The sequence below is a fragment of the Pituophis catenifer genome, unplaced genomic scaffold (assembly GCF_029215685.1).
Source record: "Pituophis catenifer annectens isolate HBS135680 unplaced genomic scaffold, rPitCat1.0.hap2 SCAF_2, whole genome shotgun sequence".
Classification (NCBI taxonomy): domain Eukaryota; kingdom Metazoa; phylum Chordata; class Lepidosauria; order Squamata; family Colubridae; genus Pituophis; species Pituophis catenifer.
In genome coordinates this window covers 177961561-177986181 of record NW_027256882.1, presented here as the reverse complement: position 1 = coordinate 177986181, position 24621 = coordinate 177961561, and the positions used below count along the sequence as shown (strand labels likewise).

Below are 24621 nucleotides of genomic sequence, written 5' to 3'. Positions count from 1 at the left end.
TGCTTATTTTCCTTGAGGCCTCTTATTCTCAGAGCAAATTCCATGTCTCTATATTGTATCATTATCACATCCGCCTCTGCTCTTTCCATCTTGTCCTGGACCTCCCCCATTTTATTTTCCAAGTTCTCATTAGACTGCTTAATTTCTTCCACTTTTTCATCTATTGCTTCAATGTGTCCTGCCAATCCTTGTACTGCCATAATAATATCTTCTCTAATTTCTTGGTTTCATTTTTGAATAGTCTCTTTGACCTGAGCTATCTCTTCAGCAACTTCTCGAGTTTGCTCCTGAAACATTGAAGCAATTTTTTTTTCTGTAACAGAGGCTTGTGTTTTAAGGGCTTCCTGCAACATTTCAAATGTTAATATTGTTGGTTCCGTTGGAACAGAGAGAGATTGCAATCTGGATGTTTGAGCTGGCGAAGTCCCAGCACTTTTGGGGACAATAGCCTTAATTTGTTTTGAAGCCATTTTTAATTTCCAATTTAAATTTAATCAGCTGCCAGAACAATAGATCCACCAAATCCAGAAATCAGTCTTTAAATAATATCAATCCTTTTTTTAAAAAAGTCACTGCTGTAATCTTTGATCTTCTCCTTTTAAAAAAAACCCCCACAAATCTCTAATTTTGAACAGGGTTGCCAACACTAAAAGAAACTTTCCTTTTTAACTTTCGCTTTCACGCCCCATTAAAGCTCAATCGCCATCTTGGTTTCACTTTCTCCCCTTAATAAGTCAGAAGGAAGTAATACACATTTGGAGTTAAAGTTCAGTACGTGCCGATCTAATCTCTCCTGAGTTTGCTCAGCCTGCTTCCGAATGATGTTTATTCCAAGTGTTGTTTGCAGGGGTGGTCGCGGCATCTTCTTCTGCTTGAAGCAGAAACGTCCCAGATCCGGAGCTCTGTCGGGCTTCCAGGGAGCTCTCACCCTTCGAGCCCCAGAATTGTTCCTGGGGCACCTTGGGGAGCTCTACCTATGCCCATCTGCTCTCTTCCTCCCCTTTTCCCAGGGAGAAAGTTTTCAAGCCGCTAGACAGCTGATTTGCACTGTTCTAGCAGCTTTACGAGATCGCGGGGCTGGCACTCAAGAAAAGAGCGTCCTCGGCGCCTGCAGTGCCACCAGAAGTCCCCCTCCTCCTCTAATCTGGCGTTATTTTTTTCATCTATCACAACATCTATTTACCAGAAGATTTCCTAATTTGAAATCTCATTCTTAATGCACTTATAGTAGTTTTTTTCCTGCAATCTTTTCCTCTCAAATTTATTCCATGCTTACACTTTGTACGAGCAACATGATTCAACTAAACAAAGATTTGGTTGTACTTTTTGAGTCTAGATGTGAATCCTCATTTCTGGGAACTTTCACACAACCATCATTTCCATTCCAAATTTTCACAATCAAAGCTAACCTCTCTCCAAGTGATTGAAGAACTGGCAGCCATTCCCATGACTGACACCTCCACATCCATGGTTGACAGATGAAGCAATGAGAAAAAGACAAAAAATGGATATTTGTGATGCCACTTATCCCAGCAACAGACTCCTGGAATAGCAGCTGAAAAGCTGTTTTCTTGCGTTCTCTTTCCAAGAAATGCTCCTCTACATCTTTGTGCCATGATGTCAAAGCTGCCACACATGTCCAGGAGTCTTCCAGAGGATCACTAACATTTACCTTGTTGGTGTGTATCAATTTTCTGGAAAACTGCTGGATACAGTATAACATGGTCCCCCACAATTTCAGTGTTCAAGAGCTGAAGCTTAAAAGGGGGTTCATGATGGTATTTGAAATGTATATTTTGAAATATCTAGATAACCTGTGCTTAAAGTACCCTCCTGGAGGGGCATTGAAGAGGTGCAAAAAGCCAACCTCTCAGCTCCACTTTTCATATTCCTGGTCAGAGCCACTGGGCAGAGAACAATCTGGAACAATCTATTTGTAATTTTGGCTTCACCTCAAGTTGTGCCTAAATGAGCGCCCTCCTGCAACTGCAGACAAGGGAAAGCACTGTGTTTGTAGCCTATCACCAGCTGGAGGGATCAGATCAAGGAGGGCCCTTTATGACAGGGATGAAAATCAGCAGGTTCTGACAGAGAACCAGTAGCGGAAATTTTGAATAGTTTGGAGAACTGGGAAATACAACCTCTGGCTAGCTCCAGAGTGGGGTGGGAATGGAGATTTTGCAATATCCTTCCCCCAGGAGTGGGCAGGGAATGGGGATTTTGCAGTATCCTTCCCCTGCCACATCCACCAAGCCACACCCACAGAAGCAGTATGGAAAAATTTTGAATTTCACCCCTGCTTTACAACCTGTGGATTTCAACTCCCACAATTTCTGAGCTAGCATGTTTGGCTCAGGAATTCTGGGAATTGAAATCCACAGGGCGTAAAGGAGCCATAGAGTTGAAGTCCACAGGATGTAAAGAAGTCAAAGTTGCCCACCCCGGGTCAGACTATCTATGAGTCTCACTAAGGATGAGTCCGATTAAGGATATGAAAAGTATTGCTGAAGAGGCAAAGCTAAACCAGGGTTACATCTGGTTAAAAATTGAGATCCAGCTTGTTGAAGTAGAATGGGAAGAAAAACCTGGAGTCTTATCATAAAAAGAGCAGCTGGTTTGTTCCAAGCAAAGATAGGAGTGAATTCTGAGAATTCCGAGAAGACAGTTCTGAGTATGCAAACTCAAAACTGCTGGAAAAGTGCCCTTAATAAGCCTAATTTATTATATGTTATAATAAAAGGACTTGCTCAACATCTGAAGTGACTTGTCTGTGGATCTTGGAGCTAAGGAAGAGCCAAAGCTTTTGGCTCTTGCTGTTGGGCCAGCAAAGCTGGCATGATGTCAGAACTGAATGAACTCTAAATGGCCTCCATTCTGGTTCAGCAGCAAATGCTGCTTAGAATTGGTATAAATGACTGAAGGCATTTCAGTGCTGGTGGATTTAAAGGCTAGTGGATCCAAGTGGAAAAAATGATTTCTATGTACTTTGTTTTTGCAATTTACTAGTGAAGAAGCAGAGATGTAGAAGATATTTTAGTTTATACAGGAGCAGATAAGCAAAAACTACAATAGTAATGGAAAAGTTTTCTGAACATTTTGTCTCTAAGAAAAATATTACATGTTAGAGACATGTGCCTTTTATTAGGACTCATAGAATAAAGGGTTGATTTGATTCAGATAACTCTCTGAGTTGCTTATAAAAGACAAAATTCTGTGCAGGGAACATTCAGGCAGTCTGAACTAGATTATAGAGGGCATCTGATTTGTCCTTGCATAGAGTTTATTCAAAGTCTCAGATGCAAATTTTGGGTGCCTCCAGAAATGTAGTACATAAGTTGCATGCTAACATTGGAGTAGGTACCTTATCGCTCATCTTTTAACCTGTAATCCATAGATTTCCTAGCTAAATTAACAACTAGTAAGGATCCGGTAAGAGTAATAGGTAGCAGGCCTTATGGGAAAAAAATTATGCTCCAAGAAATTACTCAGCATTTGGTGCGGTATTTTTAAATGATACTAGAACATAAGCTATACCCTGACCAGGGAAAGCAGGATGCAGAACTTTAGATCTAGTTTGAAGATCATGCCACAGACATACCAAACAGCTCAGTTATTTCCCGTAGAGACACAAAGCAGGTGACTAGGGAAGTCGCTTGTTAAATTTTCAGGATTATGACATTATTAGTGAAAGCATACAGTATACATATACATATACACATTTAATTTTTAAAAAGTTTATTATTAGCCTTATTGAAATTGTGGGAACTTTTATATCAAGATATACTTTATTCCTTATACTATCTCTTATTTTCCATTAAACATTAATAGAATCCACAATGGACTGTGAATCAGCATCTCTGCTAGATAATTGACAGTCAAGCTGAAACTAAGCTAATCAAGGAAGAATAGCAAACAGGAAAATCTTTTATTCAAACATCCTTAAACCCCCAAATAAGTTACCCAAACCTAATCCGCATATGAAAGGAGAAGGTCTATAAAGAAATAGAGTTAATTAAAATGGTCTCCCAGTGGAAACATGTTCACAAGAATAAACATTATAGATGACATGTACCTACAGACACACATGTCCCTCAAATGTCATTTGTCAGCACATACACACTTCCTCAAGCTCCCCTATAAAACAACCCTTTTGTAACCCGTTTTCGCTGTAGCTGCCCCCATAGGCAAACCTCTATGCTTTGGGGAATAAACAATTCTCCTTTCTTCACAGCTGTTTGGAGTTCATTTTTATTTATTCCTGTGCAACCCCAGCTTGAGTTGGAACCCCAAATAATTCTTCTGACAATACTCCCCAAAGGGGCAGATAATGCCATAAATACATCTTTAAGGAGACTTATTAATCAATAAATACCTGTTAGATATCTGCCTTTTACAGTGGCATTTTATGTTGTATCTGCACATTGCATCCCTGTTTGGGGGGGGGCAGGGGTGAAATCCAGCAGGTTCTGACAGGTTCTGGAGAACCGGTAGCGGACATTTTGAGAAGTTCGGAGAACCGGCAAATACCACCTCTGGCTGGCCCCAGAGTGGGGTGGGAATGGAGATTTTGCAATATCCTTCCCCCAGGAGTGGGGAGGGAATGGGGATTTTGCAGCATCCTTCCCTTGCCACACCCACCAAGCCACACCATGCCCACCAAGCCACGCCCACAGAACCAGTAATAAAAAAATTTGGATTTCACCACTGGGAGGGTGGGGTCTGCTTTTGTATGCACTCTGGTTGTTGTGTGTGCTTGGCTGTCTTGTGATGAATAAAATGACTTGTTTGCCATTTGCAGTGACTCAGTTATGAATCTTGGATCTAAGGCAAGGTGATTTTGGTCCAGCAAATTGTACCCTAGCCTGATGTCATATAAATCCAAGACTGGCAGATTTTACAAGGTGGCAAGAACATCAGAATTTTCTACAACCGTTGCGAAGAAGGGCAAACAGGCATTCCAGATAAATGTGGAACAAAAAGTAGGAGTCAATGTTATTAAAATAAAACTCAGTTTTCAAGGAATTATGCAAAACTAAGCAAGCTCATCTTCCTTTTAAAAACATTCAATGTCTTTCCTTTTTCCAGTTTTGCTTTCTAAAGTTGCAAAGTTATTTTATTTTTTTAATTGTTTGTCAAATTTATACTCCACTTTATCATCATTTTTATTCATAGGGGCTGCACAAATTAACCAATCACCACACTGTGAGTTTGGAAAACTCCAACGTTCATTGTTTGCAGAGTTGAGGTGGATCTGGATAAAGTATCATCTGTTAGACCAGTGGTCCCCAACCTTTCCAGCTCCATGGACCAGAAGCGGCGGTGATGGGGGGGGAAGGGGAGGGGTTCACACATGTGCCCACCACTTGCACAAATGGAGCTTTGTGTGCTCACCCGCTGTTTGCAAGGCCCGGTTCCCAACGGGATGCACACCGGTACCAGTCTGCAGACCAGGGGTTGGGGACTCCTGTGTTAGAATCTTCCTTCATTAGTTACCCTGACAAACTTAACTGGGAATAATCTGTAACAGATAAACAGATAGCCTCCCACCAATCAGTACGCTCCCATAGAGAGGGGCTCCTCCGGGTGCCGTCGGCCAAACAATGTCGACTGGCGGCCCCCAGGGGGAGAGCCTTCTCTGTGGGGGCACCTACTATCTGGAACGAGCTCCCCCCGGAGATACGGAGGATCCCGGATCTGCATACCTTCCGTCGCGCGCTTAAGACGTTCCTATTTCATCAAGCTGGCCTGATCTAAATTTTCCTCTTTTAAATGGGAATTTTAAATTTGGTTTTAAATTATTGGGGTTTTAAAATGGTTCAGCCAAATTTATTTAATTTGTTTTATCTCTATTTTAAATTTTGTATCTATATGTTTTATTTTATGGCTGTTCACCGCCCTGAGTCCTTCGGGAGTAGGGCGGTATACAAATTTAATTAATAAATAATAATAAATAAATAAATAAACACTGAGCTGAGTAGTAGCTGAATCTAACCATGCTAATCTTCTACAAGTTCCCAACATGGATCCAAATGGAGTGTTGGATTTTTATTTTTTCCATATTGTTTTGTAGAGGGGTTAAATAAAGAGTCATGTTGGTATCATCATGGGTCAAAACAGATGCTTACGTTGCTTAGAATAAGGTATGTGCCTGTGACTTGTTAGATTCAGCTCCAGTCATTTAATAAAGATGATCCACCTATAAGCATCTTGTGCTAGTTATATATTTATTTCAGTTTTTCAATTAGTTGTAGAGTATCTTCAACACTACAAGAAGAGTGAATTAGAAAATTGGGCAGAGTTCATTTGGGGCCGTGTTCCCTACCAGCTCATCTATCATTGTATATTTGTACTACAAAATAGAAAAAAAATATATCCACACCTTGAAGCTCCCTTTAGACTATTTCATGTAAGCTATTTGAATGATCATTTGATTCCAGCAGGATCATATGTTGATCTGCATGGATAATACAATGCACAAATTAGGAACAGAACTTTCAGCACTGAGTTTGCAATTAGCATTCAATGCTCTTCTTTATTAAGCTGCCAAGTATAGCTCTAGTGTATGTGGCTGCTTATTACCTGGCCCTTCATTTTACTGGAGAAACTGCTGACTTCTGTACATTTTCCAAATGCTTTGAAACGCTGTCCTTGCTCTAAAAACTGGAACACACATAGGATACTTCCAAGAGCTGAACAAAAGCTTTTTCATGGCCAGCTGCAGAAAATAGAAGGGGGAGTGCAAAGGGCATTTTAATAACGTTTTTATTTTTCCACATGAAGCTGTTATGTTCCAGGCAAACTCAGCAGTTTGGCATCTTCAAGAAAAGCTCTCTGTGTGGCCAATTTCTCATTTCCCGTTTTTGTTTGAATCAAAAGGTTAGTACTTAGCATGGGAGAAGCCAGCCAGAGAAAACAAAAACTGCCAAATTTATGAGGCCTTAGCAGCTTCCTCAAGTAAAAATCAGGAGATTATCTGGAAGGTGGAAGAGCTAACAGACATCTTCCACTGTGTTTCAGTTATGATGTCTTAATTCTGCAACACTGTCTTTCTGACCAATTTATAATTTCTGACACAACAGAATTCAACAAGAGTGAAATATATTCAGCGGCCATTCTAGGTCAAAATTTAGAGAGATCTAGGTGGATTTTGTGAACATATTGTGGATATTCTCCCAAAATGTCTTCCCAACTTACAAAATGGTTTCCAGGAAGGATATATAACTACTTGAAAACTTACCAGGATGGTTTCTTGAGTTCTCTCCATCGTTGAAGGATATTCTGTCTTGCCTCTTGTCCAACTTCTAGCCCATGAATAAATGGCCAACAAAGCAGCTGGAAGCAGTCCCATCATGTTTATCTTCATGAGGCCTATTTGGGTTTCAGAGGATTCTTAGAGATGAAGATAATGGAAGTTGGTCCTTTGCTTTGCATTTATTAAAAATATCCACATTTTTGTACATGACAGTATAAAAATACATTGTAATTTCTAAATGCCAGATGAGGCAAGGAATTTGATGGGGTTCTGGATACCCCATTGAAGACTCCAACTCTAATAAAGAGACCCTTCCTCAACATTTTGTGATATCTGATATTTGCCACCCCCTTCCCAAAATCACCAAAAATGCTGTTACCAGAAGTACTATAGCTACAACTAGGCCAGCGGTCTCCAATGTTTCTGACTCAGCTTGTTTTACAATTAGTAAAACACAACTGCTTATTTTCGTAAAAGGGTTTTTTGCATGGAAGAATTTCCAGATAGATTATTGCAAGCTCCATAGTCCTTGAATTATGAACATAATTGGGACTAGAATTTCTGATATTAATCAAGGAGGTTGTTAAGTGAGTTGTTGTACCCAATTTTATGATCTTCTTTGTTCTGATTGTTAAAAAAATCACTGAAGTTGTTAAATGAATCATGGGGCCATTAAGTGAATCCAGTGTCTCCCATTGACTTTGCTTGCAGATAGCTACCTGGGAAGGTTGCAAATGGTGATCACATGACCCCAGGACACGGCAATCCTCATAAATGCATGCCAGTTATCAAGCGTCTTAATTTTGATCACGTGACTGTGTGGATGCTGCAACAGTGATAAGTGTGAGGACTGATCATAAATAACTTTTTCAGTGCTGCTGTTACTTTGATTGCTGTTATTTTGATGCTAAAGAAATGGTAATAAGTCAAGAACTACCAGCAAAGTACAAATAGTTGTATAGATATTTTTAGTTTCAAGTTTAAATGTAAACGCTGCAGAAAAAAATATTCAAAAGTCAATTATGTTAGAAAAAATAAACACAGAGAACATAGAATAAATAAAGTTGCAAGGGACCTTGGAGTCCTTTCTAATCCAACCCGCTGCCTGTGGCAGGAGATCCTATACCATTCCGCACAAATGGCTGTCCAGTCATTTGTTGAAAATCTCCACTGATAGAGCACCCACAATTTTTGGAGACAAGCTGTTCCACTGATTAATTGTTCTCATTGTCAGGAAATTTATCTTTAGTTCCAGGTTGAATCTCTCTTTAATCTACCCTTTCATATAATTTTAATTATTTAATAAAATTTAATTATTCGTTCTGCCCTCACTCCCTCTTCTCTGTGACAGCTCCTTAAGTCCTGGAAGATTACTATCATATTACCCCTAGTCAGTAGTGGGTTCTACTTACCTTTACTACCTGTTTGCAACGGGGCCACGCACGTGCTCTTCTGTGCAAGTGCAGAAGCGTTTTGATGACATCAGGGTCAGTCGGCGGAGCCTCCCGCTGATTTTATTACCAGTTCTATAGAACCAGTGCAAACCGGGAACAACCCACCACTGCCCCTAGTTCTTCTCTTTGTTGGACTAGACATACCAGATGAACATTTCCTAAATTGTTCATCATATGGTTTAGTCTTCAGAACACTTATCATCTTTGTTGCTCTTCTCTGCATTCTTTCCAGAGTGTCAACATCTTTTTTGTATCATAGTGGCCAGAATTGGATGCAGTTTTCCAAGTGTGGTCTCACTAGTGTAAAATAGTACTGTTACTTCGCATGATCTTGAAAATATCCCTTTGTTGATGCAACCTAGGGCTGAATTAGCCTTTTTGGCAGCTGCAGCACACTGGGTTATACTTAATTGGTGATTTAGATCTCTCTTACAATTGCTATTATTGAGCCAGGTATCACCTATTCCATATCTGTGCATTTGGTTTTTCTTGCCTAAATGTAGGACCTTACTTTTCTCATCACTGAATTGCATTTTGTTGGATCGGGCACAGTATTCAAAGTCCTTCTGAATCTTGAGACCATCTTCCAAAGTGTTGGTTATTCCCCCCAGCTTGGTGTTGTCTGCAAACCTGATGAATTCCATTTCTATATCGTCATCTAGATCATTTATAAAGATATTGAGGAATACTGGGCCTAAGAAAGAATCTTGAGGTACCCCACTGCATGCTTTCCTCCATGTAGATGTAGTAACATGGAGGACTATTCACTGAGTGCGGTTCACCAGCCAATTGTTAATCCATCTGATATCTCACATTGTTCTCTCTTACCAAGTAGCAGGATGTGTTCTACTGTCAAATGCCTTACTAAAGTCTAAGTAAACTACGTCCACAGTATTTCCTTTATCCACTAATTTAGTCACTTTGTCAAAGAAAGGTTTGTCTGGCATGATCTGTTTTTGACAAACCCCTGGCTTCTATTAATTGCCTTGTTCATTTCTAGATGCTCACGGATGTGCTGCTTCATTATCTTTTCCAGGATCTTCCCAGGTATTGATGTGAGGCTGATTGGTCTGCAGTTTCCTAAATCCACACACAGACACACCCCACGCTACCTTTTTATAGATTGCAACCACGCCAGCTCTTTTCCATTCCTCTGGAAGTTCCCCCATGCTCTGAAAGATTATATTCAGTGAGCCTAAGATCATGTCTGCCAGCTCCTTCAGAATTTGGGGATGTAATCCATCTGGTCCTGGCGATTTGAACTTGTCTAAAATGAATAGATGTTCTCTTACCGTTTTCTTGCCTATTTTGACTTATATTCCTATTCTGTCTCCTACAGTGCTGCTTTTATGGACTATTTTTTCCTTTTGTATGAAGACAGATGCAAAAAATGACTTAAGCATTTCTCCTTTTTCCATGTTTTCTCTCAACTCCTTGCCATCTTCTCCTATTTTGAACTGATTGTTTCCTTAACTTTTTACTTTTTTCTTGCTTCTTACATGTTGAAAGAAAATTATTATTATTATCTCTTTTATTCATTAAACATGAAAATCAACTGAACATTTAAAAATGTGTCACAAATACGATTGACTGGTGATAATGATTGATACGGGTTGCTGCCAGCGTCCTAGGTATCTTAAAATATATGATGTTCCGAATAGCACAGTTTTTTGCAGTTCTGCTGGTGTTATTGCAAGAAGCTGCAATTTCTTGATGTGTTTTGTAAAATTCTTGGACATGGTACCAAGTGCCCCGATGACAATGGGTGTCACTGTTATATGTTTCATCCATAGCCATGTAGTTTCGATGGCCATGTTGTGATATTTCATTATTTTTTTCCAGTTCTTTTTCTTCGACTCTGGCGTCTCCTGGTACAACGATATCAATAAATGGTACACTTCGGCCCTCAACAACCGTGATATCTGGTGTGTTATGTTCCAAATGACGATCCGTCTGTATTCGAAAGTCCCACAAGATCTTCACTGTCTCATTTTCGATAATTTTTTCCACTTTGTGCTCCCATGACTTTTCGGATACAGGTATGTCATATTTTTTACATAATGACCAGTGGACTAATTTAGCAACTTGATCATGTCTAACTTTGTAATCAGTTTGTGCGATTTTGCTGTACTCACATATTGAGTGTGAAACAGTTTCAACTTTGTTGTTGCAAAGTCGGAAGTTTGGATTGTCAGTGGATTTTGTATCTTCGCTTTCATGGCATTAGTGTTGTTGTTGTTGTTGTTGTTGTTGTTGTTGTTGTTGTTATTATTATTATTATTATTATTATTATTATTATTATTATTATTATTGGCATTTGTTGCAAGTCTTAATTCATTCTGAGCCTTAACTTCCCTGACTTCATCCTTGCATACTTGGGCTACTTGCTGGTATTCTGTTGCTATTATATGTCCCTCTTTCCATTTTTTTATACTTGTCCTTTTTTCCCCTCTCAGTTTGTCATAGATCTCTGTGTAACCATGCTAAGAAAATGCTGAAAAAAACATGCATGAGAAAATGTTCCAGAAATAGGCTGAAAAAAATCAAGATAGCAACCACAACAATCACACCATCCATTGGGGGGGGGGCTTTGATCACGGTTACCACCTTGGCTTTATTAATCTCCCTGTGTCCACACTAGCAACACTGAGTTTCTGAGCTGTTATGAACAATGTACTTCCTTAATATTGGAGAGGGAGAAGGATTAAAAAGGGGTTAATTTCTGTGTCCCCTGTGATCTTTATTTTCTTAAATTAACTTTGACGTGTTCCTCAACCAGTGGTGGGTTGCCCCTGGTTCGGACCAGTTCTATAGAACCGGTAGTAAAACTGTCAGGAGGCTCCACCCACTAACCCTGATGTCATGAGAAGCGATCTGCGCATGCGCAGAAGCAAGGTGCGTGCACGAGCGAAGCGAGTGTGCGTGCATGATCCTGCTGTGAACCGGTAGTAAAAGTAAGTAGAACCCACTCCTGTCCTCAACGTACACCTTTCTATTTAAACTCAGGCAACATGACAGATAAAATATATTATTTCATAAAGTCCTCACTCCACCCCATTCACTTTGTTGCCTAACTTTGGGGAAAACGTATCTCTAACTGAAAGAACACTTAATTGCTAAAACAATGGATTCCCTGGAGACTCTTTAGAACATTGTCTTCCGAGTATTAAAACAAAGATTATTTCCATTCTCTCACTTACTTTTCGGTACTTCAGACAAGAATTCCCTTGATTGCAGAGTCTTCCGTTTTCCTGCCTGCATACTCTAAATTTATGTCAATGACTTTCATAAAGTCTATTATGTGCCCAATTTTACTGTTCCACTTTTTATATGAGATTAGCTTGTTTTCTTTTCTAAATTGTTGGTACAACTACTGAGTTGGATATAATTTCAGTACTCTGGAATTCTAATAATTGATACCACAGTCATGGCAGCCATGTTGACATTCTAACATCTGCACATACCCCATGGATACCTCTGTCTATGTTTTTGAATGGCAATTCCTCATCCTGCCTTATCATTCACCATGGTGCTGGGGACTGACGGAAACTGAAGTCCAAAATGTCCGAAGAACAAATTGCATACCCCTCTTGATTAAACTCTCAAGGAACAAAAGGAAAGTGGGAATGAACTTTCATGAAGTTGAATTTAAATAACAAAACAATGTAAAATCAAGCCCTGTTGTTTCCAAAATAAAGGCTAACCATTTATTCTAGGAGCCTTGGTGGCGCAGCAGACTAAACTGCTGTTAAAGTAGCACTTAGCTGCCAGCTGTCTGCAATTACTGCGAGTTCAATTCTCACCAGGCTCAAGATTGACTCAGCCTTCTATCCTTTCAAGGTAGGTAAAATGAGGACCCTGTTTGTGGGGGCAATAAGCTGACTTTGTATAAAATAGAACACCACTTAGGGGGGGCCAAAAAGCCCTACTAAGCAGGTATATACAAAAGTATGAAGGCTATTGCTTAATGCATTGTAAGCCGCCCTGAGTCTCTGGAGAAGGGTGGCATATAAATCGAACTAATAAATAAATAAATAATAAAATAAATAAATTCTTCTTTTTTCCTTAAGGCTCATTCTAACATTCCTTCAAAATCTAGTTATTCCATCTTACCTCAACCTCATTTCTACAAATTATTTCTCAGTATTTTACTGTTTCTCTTTTGTTCATACTTCTTCTTTTGCCAGTTTGAAAAACTACTTCACTTCTGGGCAGCACCTGCCAGTGGGGGAAATCAGAATACATTTTTCATGTTCTTATTTTTCTCCACAAAATCGCTCAAGCAGTTCAAAATACAACCTGTTGCAACAAACATTTGTACAATTCTGCAAATTGTCCATGGAGTTCACTCCCCCCCCCCCCGATCACAAACTGTATGCCCTCTCCAATAAAATGGGGCCATTTGCTGTCAAATACTTCTAAAGATGTTGGGCCAAACTTAATATGTCAAGAAATCAAACAAAATGAAAGGGGCATTATCTCAGGTAAAATAAGAACACAAGCTTCTTGTTCTCTTTGCCATAATCAAGAATCTTGGCAGTCTTAGAAAAGATCTCCCAGTATGCCTTTGTCCCTTGATAAGATCTTATTCATTCCTCCATAAAAATGTCCAAGAAGAACATCACATTATGGTGCTTCTGTCATTCTGCAGACTGAGGCATTTGGGGTAAGGCTGCGCTGTAAATATTGTGTTTGTCTAAGAAGCATATTAAGGAACTATTAAATAAATCAGAAGTTTCTGACAGCAACTTTTTCAACCAGCATATTTTATTTATGTATTTATTCAAAAAAGGTGCTGCCAGATGCTTTCTGATTTTTTGTCAGCTAGACTAGCATTAGCACAAGCACTTAGACTTATATACCGCTTCATAATGCTTTACAACCCTCTCTAAGCGGTTTACAGAGTTAGCCTATTGCCCCCAACAATCTGGGTCCTCATTTTACTGACCTCGGAAGGATGGAAGGCTGAAGAATCCAAGTAATTATAAGAGTATATGTTATCAGTGTTATTGTTATACCAAAGAATGGCAACCACATTAAGATGCACAACAATTACTATGATATTCTAAACAGGAAACCAAACAAGGAGACCGTTAGGCCACTAGGCAACTGAAGTACTAACATGAGACCTTAAAGAGCTCAAGGAAATTTCAGAGAAACGGAAATTATTATTTGCTTTTGTCTTTACTACAGTGGATGTTGGGCTGATGCCTGAGTTTGAGCTGCTAAAGGCAATAAAATCCCCTGATGGATGATGATTAGTTTTATTTTATTGTGGAGATATAAGTCCAGTACAATATTATTTATACATCTGTTTCATATTTGGTAGAAATCTGTCATTTTTTTTCCACAAATCCTGATAATCTTTGTGCTTAAATGCTTGCTTAACAAAATTACATTGTTTCTTATAAAGATGTATTTCTCTATTCTGTTTCTCCAACATTTAAAAAAAAAACCTTTTCAACTAGTTCTTCTTTAGCTACAGTTGAACTGAATTATTATCAAGCATTTTTCAATGCTGAGCAATAATTTGTTTAACTAATGATAGAAAGAATATAAGCCCTTCTCAGTTTTCTGTTTTTCACTCTTATCGCTGAATATATGTAGCAAATCTAACCTTGGAGTGTATTCAGTCTTTTGTTTAGTCAAAAGGCTTATTTCATTAAAAAAATCCTCCCAAAATTTTGAAATATTAATCACATGTAAATCAGAGGTAAAAACATATATTTTGTAAATTTCCCATAAATCCTGGATATTTATGTGTCATATATGATATTCCTATTTGGATTAAATGACAATGATTAAAAAAAGTTTAAGAAACAAGTCTTGTACTCAAACAGAAATAACTCTTTTTAGCTATCATAAAGACAATCAATATAATACTATCTGCATGTCTAAAAATTCCGTTGGGCAGCAAACCAAAATGGCGACTCCGCAGTGAACCCCGAGCTTAGTGAGGCAATGTTTGACATTTTCAGGGGTGTAGGGGGTCAGTTAACCATCTTTTGACCTCCTCCCAGCGAGCTGAGGTATTGCTGACTCGATAGAGCGTGGATGGAGCCCGAGGAACAGCTGACTGTCGGGGAGGAGGTTAGAGGACTGTGGCATTACCTGGAGGCTTGGCTGCAAAGACGCCCCCGTTGTTGGTATAGAAGAGGGCAGCATTACAAACGTTAGGATCCCTCAGTTTTTGAGGGATCTGGACATTCCCCCCCCCCTTTTTTTTCTGAAGCATGGAAGGGGTTTAATGGGCTGAATGGCCTGAAGATCAAGCTTATGGAGAAGGAACTGAGAATTGTCAGTTGGGGGATGACAGTTGGTCTCCCCCTTAACTGTTCCCCCCCCCCCTTATTAGTCTTAGGCCTAATACGGCCACTCAGCATAAATTTACAACTTTTGATTGATCTGCAGCCTTATTTGACCATTATTTGACCATCTTGTCCTCCCTGGGTTACCTGGATTATTCGATTATTCAATCATTTATTCCATCCTATGACTACACCTTGCTTTTTTCTGAACTAAGCCTCGGCTATCGCTGGTGTGAGAACGGGAGGAGGCACAACACCGAGAGCCTTGGACTATGGTGGGACGGACCATCTCTCATTTGACCTTCTGACTCTGGTTTGGGCCACCTTGAAAGGGTGGCCTTTGAGACTTTTTTCCCCACCATTGAATAGACTTATTATAATCACAAGACTTCCCATCATCATGATAGGATGATGATGTCCCGATGTTCTGATGTTTTTGCATATTGTCTTCTCTTTAACATCTTTTCCTCCCTTATTTAATCTGTTTTTACCATCTCTAACACCCTTTAATAGAAAATGATCATCACTCTCAGCTCATTACTATTCTTTAATGTATTCAACTGCGGAGCTCCTTGCACTGCAAGACTCCCCCCTCTCGCAGGTTTGTCCCTCTCAACTATCGAGGGCTGCCTCATATTGTCATTGACAACAACGTCACATAAGTTGCAACGTCACCATGCGAAGGATGGAAATTAACAGGAGTCATGGGTAGACGTGTGCGGCCCGTAAAGAAAAAGAAGGAATTAACTATGCTCGCTTTGGCGTGGGAAATCTAGAGCTGGTTTTGCTTCTTCTGTGCCAATGTGGTTTATTTGGTAAAGTTACCTACTCTTGGAAAAATAATATCCCAGGAGTTTCTTTTTCTGGATTCACCTGCTGGACAGTTGGCGTGAGGTGCCATGACAGGATGGCTGGGTCTTCAACGTGGCATTGTAGCTTTTGTGGTTGTTAGTTTGCGAAAATTGACCATGGACCCACCTGAGATGGTCTCCCTAGAAGTGGGAGAAACAGCTTACCTTTGATACTGAATTAGAGGCCACTTTTGAAACTTGCGTTTTTTGCTGACAGTAATGCATGGAATTAACAGATTAATAGATCAACTCTGGGGTTTTTTAAATAGATTTTTAGATCCAATTTTAAGGGGATCCGGGAGGAGGGTGGTTTTTAATAATAAAAATGAGACTGGGGGGTCTCTTAAGGATCAGCAGCCATGCCATTTTGACAGTCCCAGCGGGTTGGGGAGGTTGGGAGTCGTAGGAGATGCTCAGAGGAGGGTGGGACAAGCTATACCTGTGATGGTGGGAAGGGGCAGAAGAAATCAAAGTAGGAGTGGGGAGCATCACACCAGATGCATTCGGATGGTAACTTGCTCCCATACCTCCTGCTCACCCTGCTTTCTTGGGAATATGAGAGCAAAGAACCCTGGTTTCCGTCTGATATATGTGAATGCCAGGTCCGTGATGAATAAAGCTCTCCTCATACGAGATCTTATTGATGAGGAGGGTGCAGACCTGGCCTGTATCACGGAAACCTGGTTGGGGCAAGAGGGGAGAATCCCTCTCTCTGATTTATGCCCCTCAGGCTTTCATGTCCTGCACGAGCCGCGACACCAGGGAAGGGGTGGAGGGGTGGCAGTAGTTGTTAGAGAAAGTCTGAGTCCTAGGGAGATCACTGTCCCTCAGATAGGCGGGTGTGAGTCTCTTCTATTGAAGTGGGACCCTGGAGTTCAGTCGGGCTTGTTGGTCACATACCTATCTCCCAGCTATATTGCCACAGCCCTGCCTGCACTGCTTGATGTCTTGTCTGAGGTGGCACTTGAACTCCCCAGCCTTTTAGTTGTGGGATATTTTAATCTGCCTTCGATTGGTGAGTCATCTGAGACAGTCCGGGAGTTCATGGCCTCCATGGCAGCCATGGACCTGACTCAGGTTATTCAGGGCCCAACTCATAGGGGAGGACACACACTCGACCTGGTTTTTCTCTCTGGGCAGTGGATAAATGGTCATGGTAAGGGGGAACTTTCCATCACTCCCCTGTCATGGACTGACCATTCCCTCCTTAGACTAGACTTTCAATCTGCCAACCCCTGCCGCTGGGAGATGGGACCCATAAAATGGTTCCGCCCTAGGCGCCTGATGGAACCAGAAAGGTTCTTAAAGGCGCTTGGGACATTCCCCACCTCTCAATCCTGCGATTCAGCTGAGGCTCTGGTGGCATCCTGGGAATGGGTGACTACTGACAGAATCGCACCTTTGCGGCCTCTAACCCGACGCAGATCCTGGATTTCTCCTTGGTTTTCCATGGAGCTCCGGGAAATGAAACGTCGGAAAAGACGCTTAGAGGAGAGTTGGAGGTCCTCCCGATCAGAATCTGACCGAACACAGTTAAGAACCCATATTAGGTCTTATCTAGTGGCGATGGAAGCGGCGAAATGTCACTACTTTGCCGCCCTCATTGAATCTGCAGAAAACTGCCCAGCGGCCCTGTTTCGTGTGACCCGCTCCCTCCTCAATCAGGGAGCGAGGGAAGACCCTTTGCAAGGCAGAGCTGAGGATTTTGTACAGTTTCTGCATGATAAAATCGCTCAGATCCGGATCGGATTGGACTCTGACTGGGCAGAATCCAATCGGGAGACTAGGGTGGGTCTTGAGAATAATATCTGGATTGAGTTTGACCCTGTTTCTGTCAAGGAAGTGGACAGGATTGTGGGCAAACTTAGTTCCTCCACTTGCTTATTGGACCCTTGTCCCTCCTGGTTGGTTTCGGCTGCCAGAGAGGTGACTAGAGACTGGATCCAGGCAATTGTCAACACTTCGTTGAGAGAGGGGAACTTCCCCACCTCTCTTAAGGAGGCGGTGGTTCGACCTCTCCTCAAGAAGCCTTCCCTGGATCCAGACTCACTTAATAACTATTGTCCCGTCTCCAACCTTCGCTTCATCGCAAAGGTTGTTGAGACTGTAGTGGCTCAACAGCTCCCACAATTCCTGGAGGAAACGGAATACCAGGCTTCCAACACGGTCACAGCACGGAAACGGCATTGGTTGCTCTAGTGAATGATCTCTGGCGGGCTCGGGATGGGGGTTGTTCCTCCATCCTGGTCCTACTTGACCTCTCAGCGGCTTTTGATACCATAAACCATGGTATCCTACTGCAGCGACTTGTGGGGTTAGGGGTGGGAGGCACTGTCTTACGGTGGTTTTCCTCCTACCTCTCGGGTCGCTTTCAGTTTGTATGGGCGGGAGGGCAGAGATCCACCCCGAGGCCCCTTAATTGTGGGGTGCCTCAGGGGTCGGTTCTCTCCCCCTGCTCTTTAACATCTATGTGAAGCCACTGGGTGAGATCATTCGTGGCTTTGGGGTGAGATATCATCAATATGCTGATGATACCCAATTATACATCTCCACCCCAGACCACCCCAGAGATGCTCTTTCCATGATGTCCCGTTGCCTGGAGGAGGTACGGGCCTGGATGGGTAGAAACAGACTCAAACTCAATCCCTCTAAGACTGAGTGGCTGTGGATGCCGGCATCTCGGGTTTCAGAGGCTCCATCACTTTTGATAGATGGGGAAAAACTTGCACCCGTTGATAGGGCTCGCAACTTGGGTGTCCTCCTGGATGCTCGGCTATCCCTAGAAGACCATCTAACGGCCGTGACCAGGGGGGCCTTCGCACAGGTTCGCCTGGTGCACCAGTTGCGCCCTTTCCTGGACAGAGATGACCTTCGCACAGTCACTCATGCCCTGGTTACTTCCCGCTTGGATTACTGCAATTCCCTCTACATGGGCCTGCTCCTGAGATGCACCCGGAGACTCCAGCTGATCCAGAATGCAGCTGCACGGGTTGTTATGGGAGCCCCTCGTTACTCCCATATAACACCCCTCCTGCATGAGCTGCACTGGTTACCAGTGGTTCTCCGGGTCCACTTCAAGGTGCTAGTCCTCACCTATAAGGCCCTTCATGACTTAGGTCCGGGATATTTGCATGACCTTCTCCTGCCTGCCTCTCACCGTCCTGTTCGCTCACATAGGGCCGCTCTCCTCAGGGTTCCGACGGCGAGCCAATGTCGCCTTGCTGTGCCCAGGGGTAGGGCGTTCTTTGTGGGTGCTCCCACCCTCTGGAATGAATTACCTACTGAGCTCCGGACGGCTCCTGATCTCCGCTCCTTCCGTCGGGACTTGAAGACTTGGCTTTTCAAACAAATAGGCTGAGACTGATTCCGGGCTTTATTATTTACTACTAATTAATTATTTGGATTAAATTATGATTTTATTGTATTTGTTTCTTAACTTGTGTTTGCCGCCCTGAGTCCTTTGGGAGAATGGCGGCATATAAATACATGTAATAAATAAATAAGTAAATATCCAGATTTCCCACACTTCTTCCAAAGAGAAGTAAAGTTACCTGCTTCTTTTCTAGTATCTATACATCTTAGAAACCATGCCATTCTACAAGGCTCCTTCATAAAAAGAAAGAAAGAAAGAAAGAAAGAAAGAAAGAAAGAAAGAAAGAAAGAAAGAAAGAAAGAAAGAAAGAAAGAAAGAAAGAAAGAAGGAAAGAAAGTTTATTAAAATAATCAGCACTGTCAGTATTTTGCCAAGTTTTCCAAATTAAAGAAATAGTGTGAGCTGATGTGCTCCTTGAAAAATGTAACTTCAAATATTGTAATTCTTTTCTTACATAAACTATTGCTACTGTTCTTTGGCTTAAGGATCAGGACTCCTTATGCACAGTCACCCATGCCCTCGTCATGTCTCGCCTGGACTACTGCAACGCTCTCTACATGGGGCTCCCCTTGAGGAGCACCCGGAGGCTCCAACTGGTCCAGAATGCGGCCACGCGGGTAATTATGGGAGCGACGTGGCGCTCCCATGTAACACCTCTCCTGCGTGAGCTGCACTGCCTCCTGGTGGTCTTCTGGGTGCGCTTTAAGGTGTTGGTTCTCATCTTTAAAGCGCTCCATGGCTTAGGGCCAGGGTACTTACGAGACCGCCTGCTGCTACTGATAATCTCCCACCGGCCAATGCGCTCTCACAGAGAGGGCCTCCTCAGGGTGCCATCGGTCAAGCAATGTCGGCTGGCAGCCCCCAGGGGGAAAGCCTTCTCTGTGGGGGCACCCGCCCTGTGGAATGAGCTACCCCCTGGAATACGACTGATCCCAGATCTCCGTACCTTCCGTAAGGCCCTGAAGACTTATTTATTCCAGCAAGCTGGCCTAGCCTAAATGGTTTTTAATGGGATTTTTAAATTTTATAGACTTGGGGTTTTAAATTGGGAGACCGATTGATTTAATCTCTTTTAATTATCTTAACTTTTGTATTGTATGTATTTTAATTTTGGCTGTTCACCGCCCTGAGTCCCTTTTAGGAGAAGGGCGGTATACAAATTAAATTAAAATAAATAAAAAATAAAATAAATAGTTAATTAATCAATTCCAGTTTTCTCTGCTTGATCATTTATTACCTAATATATTTACAGGTAGGGTCTGAAATACATTATGTATGTCAGCGTTGGAAGGATATTGATTTGAGGTACCATCATTCAGTCTAGGTTACAGTGACTCACTTAACAACTGTGGGAAGAAAGATCATAAAATGGGGAAAAACTCACTTAAGAAATGTCTAATTTATAACAAAAAAATTGGCTTTAATTGTGGTCGTAAATCGAGGACTACCTGTATATAAGAAGATTTTTATACTTAATAGAATACATGGACAGCAAGACATTTTCCTCTCACACAGGTTGTGGAATCATCTATTAAACTGAAATACAAGGAAATCTGGGACTGATAAAAAGAGGTGCTATGCCTTCATAATAAAGAAAATAGCAGATTGGAGAAGACCTGTGATTCTGAAAAGATCTGCTCTAGCTTCTTTCTCTGTAAGATGGCTTTAGCTTGTAAATCAATCAATCAATTTTCTCCCTGGCAAATAAAATGATTTCTCCAGTTAAACTGGGCATTCAATCCATATAGGTAACACAACCTTAGCCAATAACATCAAAAAACCTGCAGAGAAACCTCTGTCACAGCCTTCAGACTAAAACACTCAAATGTACTTCACACACACACACATCCAAATAACAGGCAAGCCTGTTGTTTCTAAGACATATTTGGACAGCTCTTGGGTCTGGACCCTATTACATCATTTGTATCATAACTGTATAGCAATACAAATTATATAAGTGGAGACAAATGAGATACTGTTTTTTTTCCGTCTGTAAGACGCCCCCATGTATAAGACACCCAGCCACCCCCCCTTTTCTTACCCAAAATTCAGAAATCAGATGAAAACTGTTTCAGGTGGCGGGGGCAGGGCCTGCGCATAAGGCGGCAGCAATGCCAGGGCCAAAGCGTCGGCGGAACGCCAGAGGGTCTGGGTGGGTGCTGAAGTGAGTGGGCTTCTTGCCTGCAACGCCCATGCAGGCTGCCCCTTCCCAGCCAGAGCTGCCACCGTGTTTAAGTGCCAGTAGATGCCTGCTTTCTCTCCGGTGGGCCTGGGCAACTGCTGGAGAGAGATAGGCCCATTTCAGTGCCTGGCGCCCAGATGCCCTCACTTTGGAATTGATTGATTGAACTTTTTTTTTTTAGTCCCACCAACTTTCTTCCGTGCACATGATGGCGAGAAATGTGATGGAGAAATGTGACAGAGCTGGAAATCGGGTAGCCAAAGAAATATTTGGGGGAAGCGAGGGCATCTGGGTTGTGGTGGGTGGGCCAAGCTCCACAGCGTGGCACTGTGCTGCAATGGAGAAACAGGAAATGGAGCAGCCAGTGTGAGGGAAGGAGCAGGTCGCTTTCTCTCTTTCTTCTTCCTGCTCCTCCTCCTTCCCTCGTGCCAGCTGCTCCATTTCCCATTTGTCCATTGCAGCATAGCGCCCAGGATGCACTTTGATAGCAGTGATGGTGGTAATTTAACAACCGGTTCGCCCAGGGTCAGCTATTGGTTCTCCTCTCAGCTCCCCCATGTATAAAACACCCCTCCATTTTTTGGGAAATATTTTTAAGAAAAAGTACCAACTCATACATGGAAAAATATGGCATATTCAAGTTTCATGGATATTGGGGTGGGGTGAAAATTAGATCTTGCCCTGAACTGAGATATAAGTGCTTATCAATAACGTTATTTGTAGATGGTGGGCAGAGAATCAACAGGGAGCAAATGATAAAAAGTGGTGTTGTTCTAATGTGATGCAAACTCCACTTCTTTTCTGTATGTGTCAGGTCAATGAACAAAAGGGGAACATCTTGCACCCCTTTGCTTTTTTTTTTTTTTTAACCAGAGAACTATTTCACAGACCTTGCTGCACATGATATCAAAATACTATTGCTGATACTCATACTGTAGATTTCCAGTTGGATAAAAACTAACTTTGAGAAGTACTTTCTAATAACTGCACTGTCTGTGCATAGTCTGAGCCAGAAATACTTCTTTATTCTGAGAACCTGGTGCAGATTTGACTCTTGTGTCTCTTGATGCAAATGGAAACCAAACAAAGGGGGAACAGGCACAACCATTTCATATACTTGTGCAAGTTCTTGATTATCAGAAAAGAAATCTTTGGAATGTCTATAGAAAAATTTGACCTTCCGGTAAGGATAATTTTAACCTTACAAATATTCCACCAACATTCCCAGATTGACTAATGCTTCTAACAATGAATCATTTCTCTTTTCCTTTAGAAATATTTTTAGGAAATGTTTACACAAAAGGTATACTGTAGCCAGAGAAAACCATGACAGAATGAGTAACATGCAAGAGAAACCAAATGTGACTATATCATGGAGAAATCTCATTTGTTGCACAGCAGAAGAGAGAACAAGAATACCGCTCATTTAAATAGAATTGAAATCAGATATATGCAAATTTTGGTATAAAACTATGATGGGGGAGGGGGAGGACACAGAAAAAGAAAGTTAACTGAAGAGTCATTAATGACGAAGGCTTTGATGGCGGATAGCACACTTGCCACCTTGTATGCCCCTATCTATAACAAAGACCATTAGTGGTCCTGAAAGATGAAGACATTTATTATTGCATAATCACTTTAGTCATACTGTAAAAGTGATCATGTGGTGGGCAAATATTTTAAAAAAAAACCCACCCACCAACCCTATACTAGAGAAACTTGTAACACAGTAGAAGAACCTGAGGGAAAATGAACTATAGAAAAAAAATGGTGCTAGAAAACCAGTTTGGTAAATGAATCATCTGCCAGGACTATAAATGGAATCCAAGAAAAGTGATAAGGAATTTGTCCAGCTAGGATTGCTTCTCATCTCCTAATGCATTTCTGTTTACTTACATGATGTACATGATGTACATGGAATTCCTTCTTCCCTCAGCCAAATGTCCCTGTGGTAATGGAAGTCCCTTAGCCTCTGATGGGTTTTCCCAAGCAGGGGCCTTCCAAATAAGAGAGGTTTCAACTCAAACCACCCTCAACCGGAAACAGCAATTGGCTCTCAGTGGCGGACATTGGCGCCTAGCACTCTGGAAAACCACAGGGAAAGTCCCTTAGATTACACCATAACTATACACAAGGATTTACACTGAATTTCCTGTAACAGTATAGCTCCGCCATGTGGCAAACCTATGCAAGACAAATGAAAATTACACCGTAAGATTCTCTTGTTCATTGCTCTTATTAGGACCCTGCCACCCTGTGGCTTCAAAGGGAAAAAGCCAGTTTGGAGCATGAAAGGGCCCTACAGCTTTTCCTGGAAAAAAGTGTTTCCTGGTTTAAAGTGTGACATGATACTGGAGAAGATGGAAACTGCAAATTTTCTCCATCTATACTTTATGTGGAAAAGTGACCTCTGGCTGTTCCTTGACCAAGAAGGAGCTGATACCACAAATAACTAATATGAATTACCATCTTGCATATTAAAGCAGCCTCTTTTTTTCTTTAAATGTTTTTTCTATCAGTGATAGATTTCAATCAGTTGATCCATTTCTCTCTCCACTTCTGAGCCAGTTCTGGTTACAGGCTATGGTTCTTCATAATTGGCAGATAGCAACCCCTCCCCAAAGTTTTTCTGATTTAGAGTCTTTCAATGGCAATGCAAGGAAGAGGCATCGGGGCTGAAAGCTGAGCCTAGAATGGATTGTTTCATGTATTAGAAGGTTACAGCGCATATCCCAACCCAAACTTCCTTTTTCAGTGATGGAACTTATTTGACAATTTAATTGGGCTTCATGTTTAATATTTCTATGTGCCCTGAGACCGTGACACAATCAGGAATGGCAAACCTGACCTGCCCCAGTCCTATTTTGGAACTACTCAATTATGGGCAGCACAAATGCTCCATTTTTAAGAGCCGAAAATAAAAGCTATAAAACATGTTTGTTTATCTATTTATCAAATTTCTACACGGCCCATCTCATCTAAATGATTCTGGCGGGGTTTACACACTGTAATGCTGTTGAGCTTCTGTTAGAATTTGATCTCCTCCTTTGCCTTAAATCAGGGATGTCCAACCTTGGCATCTTTAAGAGTTGTGGACTCCAACTCCCAGAATTCCCCAACCAGCATGGTTGCCAAGGCTGGATATCCTTGCCTTAAAGGATCTCTCCCCCCGCCCCAAAAAAATGCCCACCTGGAGATTTC

The 24621-nt window shown here is 41.6% G+C and overlaps 1 long non-coding RNA gene across 2 annotated transcripts in view; it reads right to left on the bottom strand.

Moving 5' to 3' along the window:
* Positions 1-23351, bottom strand: part of LOC139310937 (uncharacterized) — a 35923-nt gene extending 12572 nt beyond the window's left edge. The window contains exons 1-3 of one of the 2 annotated variants that reach the window (XR_011599909.1): positions 23317-23351; positions 7238-7389; positions 6592-6715 (exon numbers count right to left, since the gene is read on the bottom strand). This is a non-coding gene — a long non-coding RNA (uncharacterized lncRNA). Of the gene's footprint in view, positions 1-6591; positions 6716-7237; positions 7390-23316 lie in introns of those variants that run through there. The other variant, XR_011599908.1, reaches the window with a different exon arrangement.
* Positions 23352-24621: the final 1270 nt, after the last annotated feature.